At 33.8% G+C, this 16,718-nt stretch overlaps 1 protein-coding gene across 4 annotated transcripts in view; it reads left to right on the plus strand.

Annotated features, from left to right (window-relative positions):
- The first annotated feature begins 8,773 nt into the window (after nucleotides 1-8,773).
- Nucleotides 8,774-16,718, plus strand: part of DCAF6 (DDB1 and CUL4 associated factor 6) — a 100,691-nt gene continuing 92,746 nt past the window's right edge. For all 4 annotated transcript variants that reach the window (XM_073899964.1, XM_025877482.2, XM_073899966.1 and 1 more), the window contains exon 1: nucleotides 8,774-8,866. The gene's annotated coding sequence lies outside the window, so the exon portion shown is untranslated. The remainder of the gene's footprint in view (nucleotides 8,867-16,718) is intronic.

The following is a 16,718-nucleotide window of genomic DNA, read 5'->3' on the forward strand; positions in this document are numbered from 1 at the left end:
AAATGGTCCAGTTTCATTCTTCTACATGTGACTGTCCCAATTTTCCCTACACCGTTTGTTGAAGAAACTGCTTTTTTTCCATTGGATATTTTTTCCTGCTTTGTCGAAGTCTGTGTAATATTCTTATGTTGATCTTTTTTGAATTGGCAACTTTGAACCATTGTCTTTTGAGTTCCTGCTATCATAGTGGAAGATTTAGCCTACTTATACAACTCCTATTTTCTAGGATGTAGGCTTCTCAGAATTTTTATATTACTGTTCTTAGTCTCTGTGCTGGTCACTTGAACTTTAAACCACATACAAAAACATCCTTTTGTTTTTTCTGCCATTTAGAGACAATATCTTTTGAATCTTCATTCTGTAAGAGAGACATTTAATTCTTTCATCCTTCCCTCCACCTTTTTTTTTTTTTTTTAAAGATTTTATTTTTAAGTAATCTCTCTACCCATTGTGAGGCTGGAACTCACAACCCCAAGATCAAGAGTCGCATGTTCTACTGACTGAGCCAGCTGGGCGCCACTTTCCCTCCACCTTTTTCTATTTCCCACCTCTGTCAGCTCATATGCTTTTATTTTGTCAGTGTCAGTTACATGTACCCTTTATTCTGTAGTCCTGGTCATCTTCTGTAATTTGTCTATATATTGTAAAAGTCAAAGTTTAGTAAACAGTGCTGTTAAATAGTCTTATATGTATATGTACTTTTCTTGTTTTTTGTTAAACTCTTCAAAATAAGGAACAGATGTATAGAAAATTTATAAAGAAAACTATGTGACATATCATCTGTTTGTAATACTCAATTGCTCAAAACTCTCCAGTGGGTTTCTAGCTTACTTAGAGTAAACCTGAAGACCTATTGCTTCTAGCCCTATGGTGTTTGGCACTTTCCTTCTTCTCCAGTTTCATCCCTTACTATGTTTGTTGTTATACTGAATTGTTCCAGTCACACTCATCTTTTCGCTGTTCCTTAAATACACCAAGTACACCTCTGCCTTAAATATTTTATGCCTTCTACTCAGAACTCTCTTGCCCCATATATTTGTAAAGCTCACCTCCTCATTTCATTTAGCTCTCACTGTTACCTATCAGAGAAGCTTGCCCTATCCACACTAGTCAAGTAACTCCCCATCCTGATCAGTATCTTTCTTTCTTGTTTTTTTTTCCTTCACAGTGCATATCACTATCTGACATTATAATTATACAAACACATTTATTTATTTGTTCATAGTATATATACCTGCCCAGAACACTGGGCCAAAAAAATATCTTTAGAAATTTATTTACTTCATCTAGTGTCAGGAGAAGTGCCTAATACATATGTGGCACTTATGATTGAAGAGGCAAAGTGTGTGTTATGTGTTAGAGTTTGTGTCTTTAAGGATCTAAGGTCACATCTTTCTCCCTACCCAAAGGAGAATTTTCTAGTATTAATTTCAGATGGATTCTTCCATAATGGACAATTGCCTTTATGATATTCTCAAGTTTTCACAAGCTTTGGATTCTGTGTCTTCTCATTTTTAAATTTACCTTCAGATTTTACTGAGTATATTCTCAAAATATTTTTCTAAGGATGAGTGAAAAGTAAACTTCTTACAAGCTTAAGCATATTTTTTTCTGCCTTCACACTATTTTTAAAACATGTTGTCCTTATTTTTATCTTGCATTTAATTTTAAAAATAGATAATACTTTCTCATGTTATAAAAATAAATTATTTTTAAAAGTATATAAAAAGTGGCTCCCACTCTTGTTTCTGTCTCTCCCATTCCTTTCTGCTCCCTAATATGTATAACCACTTGTTTTCGTTTTTTGGATATCTTTTTATGTTTTTCCATCTTCCTTGAGATATTATTTACCTATAGCATTGTGTAAGTTTAAGGTGTACAATGTGATGATTTGATACTCAGATATGTTGTGAAATGATTACCACAATAGGGTTTGTTAACACATACATCACCTCATGTAATTTGTTTTGTTGTGGTGGCAGCGGTGAGAACATTTAAGATTTACTCTCTTAGCATCTTTCGAGTATACAACATAGTATTGTTAAGTATAACCACCAGCCATGCTACACATTGTATCCCCGGAACTTATTCATCTCATACATTAGATGTATATTAGGTACATAGATCCCCGTTAGATCTGTACATTAGATCCCCAGAACTCATCTTATAACTGGAAGTTTGTAGTTTTTCAAAGCTCATTTCCCAGCTGCTGGTGACCACCAACCAGTCTACTATCTGTTTCTACCAATTGGGTATTTTTGGATTCCACATAGAAGTGATATCAGACAGTATTTGTCATTCTCTGTCTGGCCCTAAGGGTTCATCCATGTTGTTGCAAATGACAGGATTTCCTTCTTTTATATGGCTAATATTCCATCTCATATATATACACCACATTTTCTTTGTCCATTGGTTCATAGATAAACACTTAGGTTCTTTCCATGTCTTGGCTATTGTGAATAATACTGCAGTGAACATGGGAGGTACAGGTATTTCTTCACGATGGCGATTTCATTTCTTTTAGTTACGCTTCCAGAATAGGATTGCTGGATCATATGTTAGTTTTATGCTGAATTTTTTGAGAAACCTCTATCCTGTTTTCCACAGGGGCTGCACCAATTTACAGCCGCACCAGAGTGCCCAGATGCTTCCTTTTCCCCACATCCTCACCAGCATCTGTTCTCTTATCTTGTCTATTTTGATAATAGCCATTCTAGTAGGTGTGAAATGATGTTTCACTATGGTTTTGATTTGCCTTTCCCTCATGATTAGTGATGTTGAGAGTCTTTTCATGTATTTTTGGCTATGTATACTTTTGGAAAATGTTTATGTAAGTCCTTTGCCCATTTTTATTTTTTTAAAGATTTTATTTATTCATTTGTGAGAGAGACAGAGAGAGAACAAGCAGGGGGAGAGGCAGAGGGAGAGGGAGAAGCAGACTCCCTGCTGAGCAAGGAGCCCCATGCGGGACTCGATCCCAGGACCCTGGGATCATGACCTGAGCCAAAGGCAGACGCTTAACCATCTGAGCCACCCAGGCGCCCAGTCTTTTGCCCATTTTTAAATCAGGTTATTTGTGGGGGGTTTTTCCCTTGTTACTGAGTTATATGAGCTCTTTGTATATTTTGTACATTAACCCCTTATCAAATATATAGTTTGCGTATATTTTCTCCCATTCTGTAGGTTTCCTCTTCATTTTATTGGTTTCTCTTGCCGTGCAGAAGTTTCTGAATTTGATTTTTGCGCTTTTGTTGTCATATCAAAAAAAAAATCACTGCCAAGACCAAGGTCAAGGAGTTTTTCACTTTCTTTTCTTCTAGAGTTTTATAGTTTTAGGTCTTATGTTTAATACTTAATCCATTTCAAGTTAATTTTACTTTATTTTGCCTGTGAACATCCAGTTTTCCCAACACCATTTATTGAAAAGATTGTGCTTTCCGCACTGAGTATTCTTGGCTCCTTTGTTGTAAGTTAATTGACCATATATGTATGGGTTATTTTTTGGGTTCTCTATTCTGTTCCATTGGTCTGTGTGTCTGTTTTTATGCCAATATCATACTGTTTTTGACTACTGTAAATTTGTAATACAGTTTAAGTCAGGAAGTGTAATGCCTCCAGATTTGTTTTTCTTTCTCAAGATTCCTTTGGCTATTTGGGGTCTTCTATGGTTCCATACAGCCTTTAGTGTTTTTTTGTTTTGTTTTGTTTTCTGTGAAAAATGCCATTGGAATTTTGATAGGGATTGCCTTAAGTCCATAGATGGCTTTGGGTAGTGTGGACATTTTAATGATATTAAGCCTTCTAATACACGAACTTGTCATATCTTTCTATTTATTTGTGTCTTCTTCATTGTCTTTCATCAGTAGTGTGTAGACCTCAGTGTACAGATCTTTCACCTCTTTGTTAAATTTATCCCTAAGTATTTTATTGTTTTAGATGTTATTATAACTCAACATCATATAGTTTATTGTTAGTATGTAGACATGACATGCAACTGATACTTGTTTGTTGATTCTATATCTTGTATATTGTATATCTTAAAACTAGTAAATTCATTTATTAGTGCCAACAGTTTTTGTGTGGCATCTTCAGGGTGTTCTGTGTATTCATGTCATCTGCAAACAGAGACAGTTTTACTTCATCATTTCCAATTTGGATGTCTTTTATTCTTTTTCTTGCCTAATTGTTCTGGACAGGACTCTAATACTATGTTAAATAAAAGAGATGAGAGTCATTACCCTTTTCTTGTTCCTGATTTTAGAGGAAAAGCTTTCAACCTTTCAACATTGAGTATGATGTTAGCTGTGGGCTTGTCATATACGACCTTTATTAACAGTGAGACATGTTCCTTCTATATTCAATCTATTGAGGATTTTTATCATGAAAGATGTTGAATTTCATCAGATGCTTTTTCTGCATATATTGAGATGATCGTATGATTTTTTATCATTCATTATATTAATGTGGAATATCACATTTATTGATTTGTGTATACTGAACCATCCTTGTATCTTAGGGATACATTCCACTTGGTTATGGTGTATGATCCCTTTAATGTGCTGTTGAATTCAATTTGCTAGTATTTTGTTGAGAATACTTATATCTATATTCATCAGGAATATTGGCATGTAGTTTTCTTTTCTTGTAATACCTTATCTGGCTCTGGTGTCAGGATAATGCTCGCTTCAGAAAATGAGTTTGGGCATGTACCCTCCTCTTCAGTTTTTTGGAGAGTTTAAGAAGGACTGGTGTTTATTCTTCTTTAAATGTTTGGTAAATAGTTAAAGCCCCTAAAGTCGTCTAATTCTGGGCTTTTTTGGTTGTTTTTTAATGGTTTTTAATTACTGATTCAGTCTCCAGAAACAAACAAAAAAATTACTTGTTTTTGACCTATTCAGATTTCTGTGTGTGATTTAGTCTTGGTAGGTTATATGTTTCTAGTACGTTGTCTGATTTATTGGTGTATAACTGTTCAGTGTATTCTCTTATAATCCTTTGTATTTCTGTGGTATCAATTGTAATATCTTCTCTTTCATTTAAAATTTTTATTTATTTGGGTCTTGTTTTTTTTCCTTGGTAAATCTAGCTAAAGGTTTGTCAATTTAATCTTTTCAAAAAACCAACTTTTAGTTTCATTGATCTTTTCTATTGTTTTCCTGCTCTTTTTCATTTATTTCTGCTGATTTTTGTTGTCTCCTTTCTTTTGCTAATTTTGGCCTTAGTTTTTCTCTTTCATTAATATGTTAAGTTCTGTTGCTTATTTTGATCTTTCTTTTTTCTCAGTGTAGACATTTATTGCTATAAAATTCCTGCTTATAACTGCTTTTGTTGCATCCCATATGTTTTATTTCTATTTTCATTTATTTCAAGATTTTTTTTATTTCTTCTTGGACCCACTAACTGTCCAAGAGTATGTTATTTAATTTCCACATGTTGGTGAAATTTCCAGTTTTCCTGCTGTTAATTTCTAGTCTTCTACCATTGTGGTCAGAAAGATACTTGGTATGATTTAATTCTTTTAAAATTTGTTAATATTTGTTTTGTGATCTATCATGATTTATCCTGGAGAATGTTCAGTGTGCACTTGAGAAAAGTCTGTGTGCTGTTGTTTGATGGACTGTTCTGTATGTGTCTAAATCTTGATCTAAAGTATAGTTCAATTCTAAGGTTTTCTTACTGATCTTCTGTCTGTATGATTTATCTGTTGTTGAAAATCTGGTATTGAAGTCTGCTACTATTGTTTTTGTTGTGTGTTTCTCCCTTTAGATCTGATATAATAATTTAAAAAAATGTTTAGAGATCACTTCTCTGCCTTTTGGCTAAGATCAAGTGTAAAAAATGTTTAGACATTCTAGTAGATATCTAGTGATATCATGTTGTGGTTTTAATTCTCTGTCCAATTTTGCATGTTCATCTGTATCTCACAATCTTCCTGACTTGTTAGTTAGTTCCAGTATTTATTTGTAAGTTCCAGTATTTATATTGTCTCTAATTTTCTGAAGACATGGTACAGAATTCTCATTATTTATTTTTTTAAAAATGTTTGGCAGAATTCACCAGTAAAGCCATCTGGGCCTGGAGTTTTCTTTGTGGAAAACTTTAACTGCAATCTCTTAATAAAAATAAACTATGTATTGAGTAAATTTTGTTTAGCATGTGTGTTTCAGGGATTTTGTCAGTTTCATCCACATTGTTGAATTATTGGCGTAAAGTTGACCATAGTATTTCCTTAATGTTTAGGTATTGTAGAATGTGTAGTTAGTGATTGATACCATCTTTCTCATTCCTCATATTGGTAGTATATATTCCCCTGTCCCCTTTTTTTTTCTTAGTCAGGCTACATGTTCATTAATTCTATTTGTCTTGTCAAAGAACCAACTTCTAGTGTTTTTGTGTGTGTACTTTTTTCCCCACTATTTTTCTGTTTTCTGTTGTTTCATCAATTTCTAATCTGATATTCATTATTTCCAATCTTCTGCTGATTTTGGGTTTCATTTGTTCTTATAAGTTTTTTGTTTGGAAGCTGAGGTCATTGATACGAGACCTTTATCTTTTCTAATATGGGTATTTTAGTGCTAGAAGTTTCCTTCTAAGTTCAGAGTTAGCTGCAACCCATAAATTGGGTTATGTTGTGCTTTCATTTTCATTCAGTTCAAAATACTTTCTAATTTATTGGGTAATTTCTTTTTTGGGTATCTGTTATTTTGTAGTTTCCAAATATTTCTTTGTGTTAATGATTTTCACTTAATTCCATTTTGGTCAGAGAACGTACTCTGTATTAGTTGAAATCTTTTAAAAATATTGAGATTTGTTTTATGGCCCATAAATATTTTCTGTATTGGTAAATAATTTTTGTGTACTTAAAAAGAATGTGTATTTAGGGCACCTGGGTGGCTCAGTTGATTAACCATCCGACTCTTGATTTTGGCTCAGGTCATGATCTTGGGGTTGTAAGATTGAGCTGCACATCAGGCATGAAGTCTGCTTGAGATTTTCTCTTCTCCCTTTCCCCGCCCCTACCCCACTTGTGTGTGCATGCATGCTTGCACTCTCTAAATAAATAAATAAAATCTTTAAAAAAAAAAGTGTGTATTCTGCTGTTTTTTGGTTGTTTCAGATGTGATAGTAAATCTGGTTCATGCTCTGTCTTGACTGAAAGTGAAAGTCTGTTTTTCTTTTTAATTTAGATACATTTCATATACCATAAAACATACCCATTTTAAGTATGCAGTTCAGTGTTTTTTTTTAGTATATTCTTAAAGCCGTACAGTGATCACCACTGTCTAGTTCCAGTATATTTTCACCATTTGAAAAAAAAAAGTCCATACCAGTTATCATCATTCACTCCCTTTCCGCCTCTACCAAGCTGTTGGCAGTCACTAATCTGCATTCTGTCGCTACAGATATGCCTAGTCTAGACTTTTATTTTTTTTATTTTTTATTTTTTTTAAAGATTTTATTTATTTATTTGAGAGAGAGAGAAAGTGAGAGAGAGCATGAGAGGGGAGAGGGTCAGAGGGAGAAGCAGACTCCCCGCTGAGCAGGGAGCCCGACACGGGACTCGATCCCGGGACTCCAGGATCATGACCTGAGCTGAAGGCAGTCGCTTAACCAACTGAGCCACCCAGGCGCCCTAGTCTAGACTTTTAAAATACATGGAATCATAATATATGGCCTTTCAGACTGGCTTCATTCACTCAGCAGAATGTCTTCAAAGTATTTACATGTTACAACATGTATTATGATTTCATTTTATGGCCAAGTAATACTTCATTTTATGGATATTTTGTTATGAGCAAATGGATAGTCACATTTTGTTATCCATACATTAGTTGATAAATGTTGGGATTGCTTTCACTTTTAGCTCTTAGGAATAATGCAGCTATGGGTTTTTGTGTACAAGTTTTTGTTTGGTACATGTTTTTAGTTCTCTTGGATATATCCCTTATTGTGGAATTGCTGGGTCATAGGGTAACTCTGTTTCAGTTTTTGAGGAACTGCCAAAATGTCTAAATAGTGACACAATTTTGCATTCCTATCAGCAGTGTGTTAGGGTTCCAATTTTTTGATACCCTAGCTAACTCTTACTGTTTTGTTTTGATTTTTTTTTAATTATTATAGCCATCCTAATGGGTGTGAAGTGGTAATTCATTCAGTTTTAATTTTTGTAAAGATTGATACCTATGTTTCCTTCTAAGAGTTTTGTGGTTTGGGCACTTACATTTAGATTTTTGATCATTTTCAGTTCATTTTTGTACATGGTATTCCTTTCTTGGGTATATCCCGTTGTCCCAGCACCATTTGTTGAAAAAATACTCTTTCTCCTTTGAAAGGCCTTGGATCCCTTGTCAAAAATTACTTGAACATAAATGTAAGTGTTTATTTCTGGACTCTCAATTCCATTCCATTGATTTATATGTCTATGATCATGACAGTATCATACAGCCTTGATTACTATAGCTCTGTAGTAAGTTCTTTTAATTTTTTTTTTTTTAGATGGCCTTGTTTTATGTCTCTGGGTATAAAATGAATTAATTAAAGTGAATTTAAACAATAAAACTTAATGACTCAGACATTTCATTGTGAGTTTACAGAATATTTATTGTGTTTGCTAAATGGCAGTATGTATTTTCGATAGGTTAACTGGTAAACACTCCTTGCCATAGACACAATTTTATTAGTGATATATATTTTGAATCATCAGTTAACTGAAAGATGGAATACTTGTTTATATGTCCAGTTTACTTAAATTTATTTTTTGCTTTCTTTTCAGGTTAATACAATCTGTTGGAATGAGACTGGAGAATATATTTTATCTGGCTCAGATGATACCAAGTTAGTAATTAGTAACCCTTACAGCAGAAAGGTAAAGTGGCTTTAAAAAAATCTGTAATTCAATGAGAAAAATTAAGCTAGAAATTAAGAAATTGTAAATAATTATGGAATGGGTATTTGAAATAGAATATCCTTATTTTGCTCAAGGTAGTTATGTAATTTGGGAGTTATTACATGCCTATCCCTTAATCTTCTTAGGAAAACATAGATTTCACCCAGCTTTTGACTCCAGCAAATTTAAATATGCTTCATTTTATCTATGTGGGTAAAATTCCCAAAAGTAACATTATCTCGTAAACCATTCTTTGGGGGAAAAAAGAAAATGTGATTTTTTTTCTTTCATGCTCACAAAATCTACCCTTCAGCCAAGTGGTTTAAGAAATATAATTTTATCAGTTTGCAAAAATAGTATCTAGGCTCTAGTGAAATGCTTCGTGATATCTAATACCATAAGCTGGCATAACCGTTTGAGTTTTAGGATTATGTATTAGGATTATGTTCTGATTTTTATTGGCTCTTCTCTGTATATGGAGAAACTATACACTTATTTTTATATCAGTGAGCACTTGGTAGATTGGCAGACCAAACTGTTATTTAATAGTAGCAATCTTACAGAATAAATTATTCACATATTTCTTATTTTTCCACATTTAAACAGTTAAGATATTTAAATAAATGTTTGTGGTCCTTCAACCTGAATGAGGTCCAGATTGAAGGTATCCATGATTAAAAGACAGGTCATAATTTTATTTCAGAGATAGCTTTACTTAATTGTCCTGACTTAACAGAGGGAAACTTGATGTTTTCAAAGCCTACTTGTGTTAGGTCTACAGTTACTAGGTCTTTTAAGGTGCCTGTACCTAATTCCAGCCTGGAGTTTAGGGCCTGGCTCGGTGGCACATGGAAGCATTCTGATTCCCCAAGTGTGGAAGCTCCGAAAAAGGCCAAAAAACTGTACCCTTGGGTTTTTATGGAGGCTTCATTGTATAGTCCTGATTGACTAAGTCATTGGTCACTGACTGATTCAACCCCCAGCCCCTCTCCCCTCTCAAATCTCATGATTGCTCCTTTTGGCAACCAGTCCCCACCCTTTGGTGGGATCCAAAAGTCAGCTTTATTAATAACAAGACACCAATTTCACCTTTATATCTCTGAAGCATTTTCAAAAACTATTGACAAAGATCATATATATATATATCTGAGAAATATATTTTGGTCATCTGGATGACCAAAGAAATATTTCTTATAAATCATTATATTGTACTAGCATAACGTTTTTCCTTACCGTAGAGGAAATTTCCTGGAATGATGTATATGTAGAATGCTTTTTGACCATCACTATCAGAATTTTAATGCTTACGGTATTCATAACAGTTGACTAGACACCAAAGGAATAATCTTTTTTTTGAAAAGATACAGAGCATCACGCTTTAAAAAAAAAAAAAACTGTAGTAAAATACACATAACAAAATTTACTATCTTAATAATTTTTAATATTTCTCTTCAGTGACATTAAGTATATTCATATTGTTGATACTATCACCACATCCAGCTATAGAACTATTTTCATCTTGGAAAACTGAACCTCTGTAACTCCTTTTTCTTCTCTCCTCCCATCCCTTGGCAACCACCATTCTACTTTTTGTCTCTATGAATTTGACTACTCTAGATATCTAAGCCTTTATACAATATTTGTCTTTTTGTTACTATTTCATTTATCTCGATGCCCTTAACATTCGAACATGTTGCAGTATGTGTCAGATTTTCTTTTTTTTTTTTTATGGCTGAATAATATTCTGTTGTATGTAAATACCACATTTTGTTTCCATTCATCTTTCAATGGACATTTGAGTTACTACTTCTACCATTTTGATATTGTGAATAATGCTGCTATGAACATAGGTGTACACACATCTCTCCAAGTCCCTGCTTTCAATTATTTTGTGACTATACCCAGTGGAATAATTTTTAGAAGATCTTGTTTCTTCTTTATTTGCTTATTTTTGGAAAAAAACATTCATTTTGATGCATGGTTCCCAATAGAATGTATATTTGAAAAGTGATTACTCTTTCTCTTTTCCAGTTTAAGAAATGAATAATCAAATAATACTTTTAAAGAGTTTAAATATAACAAGACTTTATCTTTTTCACATATTGGTCTTTAATAGATCCAAATTTGCTATCATCTAGGAATATTTTTAAAAATTTAAAACACAGATGATTAATTATATAGGAAAAAAAATTGTTTGATCCTGAGTCAAATATTACCTGTTCTTAAAGTTTGACTTTATTTTTAGGTCCTGTGCATTCATGGAAAGATTAATTTAATGCAAATAATTTTGAAACACTTTTTTTTGAGTTAAGAGATTGGAGGTGTTCCTTATTAATGGTAACATATCCTAATTTTATATATAGTATATCTCAAATATATACAAGAGAGAAGTTTCTTTTTCCAATAATTACAGTCTAGTTTATTTGGACCAATCCTCCCATTGAAACAACTAAAATATTCTTGATTAAAGACTTTAAAAATTGTCCTAAAAAAATTGTCCTAAAAGTAACAAGTAACTTGCCTTGATAGTAAGGGATTATCAGTCCAAAATGGAAGGGAAAAAGTGAGTCCAGAGAAGTGAGCATGAAAGCCACTTTCTCCCTGAAGATGTTTGCCAATCCAAGCATATATAAACTTTAGTCTTGATGGCCTTGAATGTCAAGGTAGACAGAAACAAAGCTCAGGACTCAAATCAAGTATGGATTCCTATAGCAGATTCTCCACAGTATGCTGCCCCCCCCCCAAAGGGCCACCTCCTCAAGGTATAAATAAAACCGAAGGAAAGTAACCTTATAATATCTAATATAAAAGAAATCCTGTGTGTACCACATATGTAAAATTTTTCTTGATTTGGCTTCAGCCAGCTACCTATAAGTTCTCAGAGCATAACATGTTCTTTACTCTGTACTTTTGCTTGCATTGTTCTCTCTTCATGGGATGTTCTCCTGCTTTGCCATGCACCTCCCATCTACTTGGCAAATTTAAATCCATCCTTCAATTCTTGACTCTCAGCTGTGGTATACCTCTCTTGTTGCCCTAGGCAAATGTAGGCACTCCTTCCTCTATGTTCTCATTGTACTTTGTGGATAATTAGATTATTATGTTTGTTTGCTCACCATTAGACAGTAATTTCTTTGGGACAGTGACAGTTTTTTCTTTTTTGTTTCCTCAACACTTAGTAAATTACCTGTCACATAGTAGGTGCCCAATAAATATTAGTAAAGGAAAGGTAAGGAATTTCTGTATTCAATTCCTTAGGTGGGGGTATGGGTTGGATTTAGAGAGGAGTGATTTTTACCAAGAGATTCAAGAACCAACACTTTCTATCTGGATATTCCTGGACCAAGTTTAAGGTTTTTTTATTTTAATTTATTTTTGTGAGAGAGAGAGAGAGAGCATGAGTGGGGGAGTGGGGCAGAGGGAGAAGCAGACTCCCCACAGAGCAGGGAGCCTGATGTGGGGCTCGATCCCAGGACCCTGGGGTCATGACCTGAGCCGAAGGGAGACGCCCAACCAACTGAGCCACCCAGGTGCCCCAAGCTTAAGGTTTTGGAAGCATTGTATGTGACATGATGAAAGAGATACCTGCTTGGCCAGCTAGATTAACCTGATGATCAGTAAAGTCATAGATGTTACAACTAGTTCACAGTCACATTTATTACTAATTCCAGTTATCAATATGTCATTTACATCTTCAATTAAGTTACTCTGCCAATTTCTACCTCTCTAGGCCATTATTCTTAGATGTTTTCTGAGTAAGTATTTTAATGTATTGATACAAGGAAAGCACAAATAAGAAAATAAATCCAAGTACCAAAAATAATAACTTTTTGCAGGTACTACCATTTTTAAAAAATCAATCTTATCACTATTTACCTCCAGTAGAATGCATATCTATATTGATTGTATAGTTTCAGTTTTGACAATTAAAAATAAATTCCAGCCTTTGTTGGAATTACTAATTGTGTACACATGAGTACTTGTTCTTCCAACAATTATCTATTAATAAATTAAAGAGTGGTTCAAAATGAAGTTAACATGGTAGGCAGTGATCAGATAGTAGGTTTGATAGGCAATATTAAGGAGTTTACATTTTAGTGTCATTGAAATAGTCACTGGAGTGTATTAAACATGCAGGTGATATGATCTGCATTTTTAAAAGATAGCTCTGGCTGCTGTTTGGAGAGCAGAGTTTGAATAAGATCAGAAGTAGGAGATAGGAGGCCATTGAGTCATCCCAGTGAGGAGAGATGGTGGTTTAGACAAAGATAATGGCATTGAGGTGAGGAGAAGTAGTTTGGAATATATCTTGGACCTAGATTTGCTGGTGGATTTTATAGATTTTGTATTATATATCTATATCTATATATCTGTATATCTATATTACTATTTTATAGTGGATGAGGGAAAGAGAAACGAAGGATGATTCTTTAGTTTTTGACTTGATCAACTGTGTGGGTGGATATTGCTGCCATTGGGATGAAGGTGGAGAACACTGGAAGGGGAGTAAATTTGGAAGAGGACATCTGAAATCAAGAGATTTGTCCAAAAGAAAAGAGCTTCAACTTTTTACTTTTTAAATCTTAATTACTTTAGGGGCGCCTGGGTGGCTCAGTCGTTAAGCGTCTGCCTTTGGCTTAGGTCATGATTCCAGGGCCCTGGGATCGAGCCCCGCATCGGGCTCCCTGCTCCCGCTCCCCCTGCTTGTGTTCCCTCTCTCATTGTGTCTCTCTTTGTCAAATAAATAAATAAAATCTTTAAAAAAAAATCTTGATTACTTTAATAAAGAAATCCATCTCAATTTGTGACTAATACGTCATATGTCAGTACACATATTAATGTACCAAGTGCTTTTGTTTCTGAAGCTATGCATAAACCTGTTAAATGGAGATAAATCATGAACTGTTAAGAATAATGTCTGCTGAATGAGACTAAAGCAAAGCCAAAGGCCTATCGGATGAAGAAACTAAAACATACACTGTAAGCAGTGACTTTTACATAGTTAGCTACTTGGTAAACCATGCTAAAATACCTGACAGTTAAAGGTCATGATATCTATCTTGTTTAAAGGCTTTACATTAATTATTCTCTGTGGTTTGTTTTTATACCTTAGTCTTCCAGATCTTAGTGTCTTACACTTGAAGAGAGGAATGAAAGATTTTAAAATATTTACGATTTTATTCTCCATTGGCTTTGGTTGATGCAGGTGCAAAAGACACCCCCTCTTTTTTATTTGACACTAATTATATGTGCATTTTATGTGTAAGACTTACTGTGGAGCAATTTATTGTACTCAGCAAATCCTTATTTTGGCCGTAACCCTGTAACCTAGTTCTTAAATAGAATGAAGTGACTTAAATATTCAAAGTGGTCAAGGTAGATAGCTGCTAATATTCATTCCAGATTTATGTTATGATTTGGTATGGTAGTCTCTGATAAGAATTTGGCAGTTAGTATTATATAATAAATACTCACTTAAAACCAAACCCAAAATAAAGTTGAAATATATTTTCCTAACTTTGTTTTAAAATTTAAAAACTTTTGGAAAAATTTAAAAAATAATAACAATGAATATTCACAAATAGATTTTTTATTTTTAAGCAATTGAGCCCAAGTTGGAGGCATCATGTACTTCATTCATGAGTGCTTTGGCATATACCTACTAAGAACAAGAACATTATTCTGTTTTTAAAAATATATAATATTGAATATGGAGTTAATCCTCATTACTTGTAGATTTCATATTTGCAAATTTGCCTACTCATTGAAATTTACTTTTAACCCCCAAGTCAATACTTCCAGTGCCTTCCTGGTCATTCATGGCCATGCACATGAGCAGAGTGACAAAAGAATTGAGAATTATTTCAGCTTTCATACTGTAAACATACTGTATCTTTTTTGTGGTATATTTCATGTTGCATTTTTGTGCTTTTTATTGTTAATTTCACAGTTTAAAATGTCCCCAGGTATCATGCTGAAATACTATCTCGTGTTCCTAAGCACAAGAAGCCTGGGATGTTTCTTATGGAGAAAAAATGTTAGATAAGCTTCATTTAGGCATGCATTATAATGCTCTTGGCCATGAGTTCAATGTTAATGAAGCAACAGTATATATTAAATAAGGTCTTTAAACAGAAACATATAAAACAATGCTGTGTATTGACTGAGGAAAATGTTGTGGCAAGAGGCTCTAAGGAACCTAACCACTTATTTCCCTAGGAGCAGTAATTCAGTGCTTGTTAGTTCAGTGTTGGCAGTGACTTATCAGGAATGATGAGAGTCAGCCATATGCTATTATATATGTGATTTTCTATTTGATGACGTACACACATAATACATACACATGTACACATATATGGTCTATATTCAAATTTTCTCGTTTGATTATAGTGTTCTTTGTCACTGCCATGCCTCTTTCAATCCAAGCTCCATCCATCATTTCATGTAGTTGTCATATTTCCTTAGTCTCTTTTAGGGATAGTTCATTCAACTTTTTGGTCTTTCATGATATTAATATATTAGTTGTTTTACTGTTATATTAATATAGAAGAACAATTGTTATATAGAATGTTTCTCAATTTGGATTTGTCTGATTGTTTCTTCATGAATAGATTAAAATTAAAAACATTTTTTTTTAAAGATTTTATTTATTTGAGAGAGAGAGAATGAGAGAGAGTACGAGAGGGAAGAGGGTCAGAGGGAGAAGCAGATCCCTGCTGAGCAGGGAGCCTGATGTGGGACTTGATCCCGGGACTCCAGGATCATGACCTGAGCCGAAGGCAGTCGCTTAACCAATTGAGCCACCCAGGCACCCTAAAAGTAAAAACATTTTAGCTAAGAATTCTCCATAGGTGACATTGTGGTACATGATATTAGTTTGTCCCCTTACTGGCAATGTTAAGTTTGATCTCTCCATTGTGTAGGTATGTTTTACCCTTTACAATGAATAAGCTGTTTGTGAAGTGGTATGTTGAGACTCTGTGAATATTCTCTTTCATAACAATCTTTCTTACATTGGTTTTAGTGTTGTTTCTTGCCTTAACCAGTTAAAATGTAGTTACAAAATAGTGATTTTTAATTGTCATTCCTTTTACACTTATTAATTGACATTATTTTGTAAATAAGAGCATTTCCTTTGTCCCTACCACCTTTGTGAAAAAATCACTTTGAGATTATAGATTTTTTAAATTCAATATATTATTATCTATTACTGATAATACTTTTAGATGCTTAAATTATCCCAGTTGTTCGGCGGGACATTTAAGGCCAACTTTGTCTATGTTTTGACATTTTTTTTTTTGAGCACATTTTTTAAAGCACACCAGATTCCCACTGCATTAAATTCTCATTGTACATACATTGTGGGGATGTACCATAATTTATTCAATAAGTCTCATGTGCTTTGCTGTTATGAATAGTTCATTAAATAATTTTGTGCATTTTTTTCTTGTATTGTTGGAGGTGTATCTTAAGGGTAAATTCCTAGAAATAGACTTGTCTGGTCAATGGGTAAATGTGTGTGTGATTCTGTGGAATACAGCTAAATTTCTCTCCATTAGTCTTGTACCATGTAGTTCTCCCACCAGAAATGGTGAAGAGCCTGTTTCCCCGTGGGATCCCTTACATAATGTGTTGTCGAACTTGAATTTTTGCCGATCTGAAAAGTGAGAATTAGTTTCTCACTTTAGCTTCAATTTGCATTTCCCTTATCAACAAAGTTGGATATTTTCTCACATTCTTAAAGGTCCTTTGTATATCTTTTTGTGGACTATGTTTTCAGATCTTTTGCCCATTCAATTAAAAAACCCAGGTTTTGTTAAGTTTCTTTCTG

This window comes from Callorhinus ursinus, unplaced genomic scaffold, assembly GCF_003265705.2.
Source record: "Callorhinus ursinus isolate GAN/ISIS: 27379988/994484 unplaced genomic scaffold, GSC_fseal_2.0 scaffold13, whole genome shotgun sequence".
Classification (NCBI taxonomy): Eukaryota; Metazoa; Chordata; class Mammalia; order Carnivora; family Otariidae; genus Callorhinus; species Callorhinus ursinus.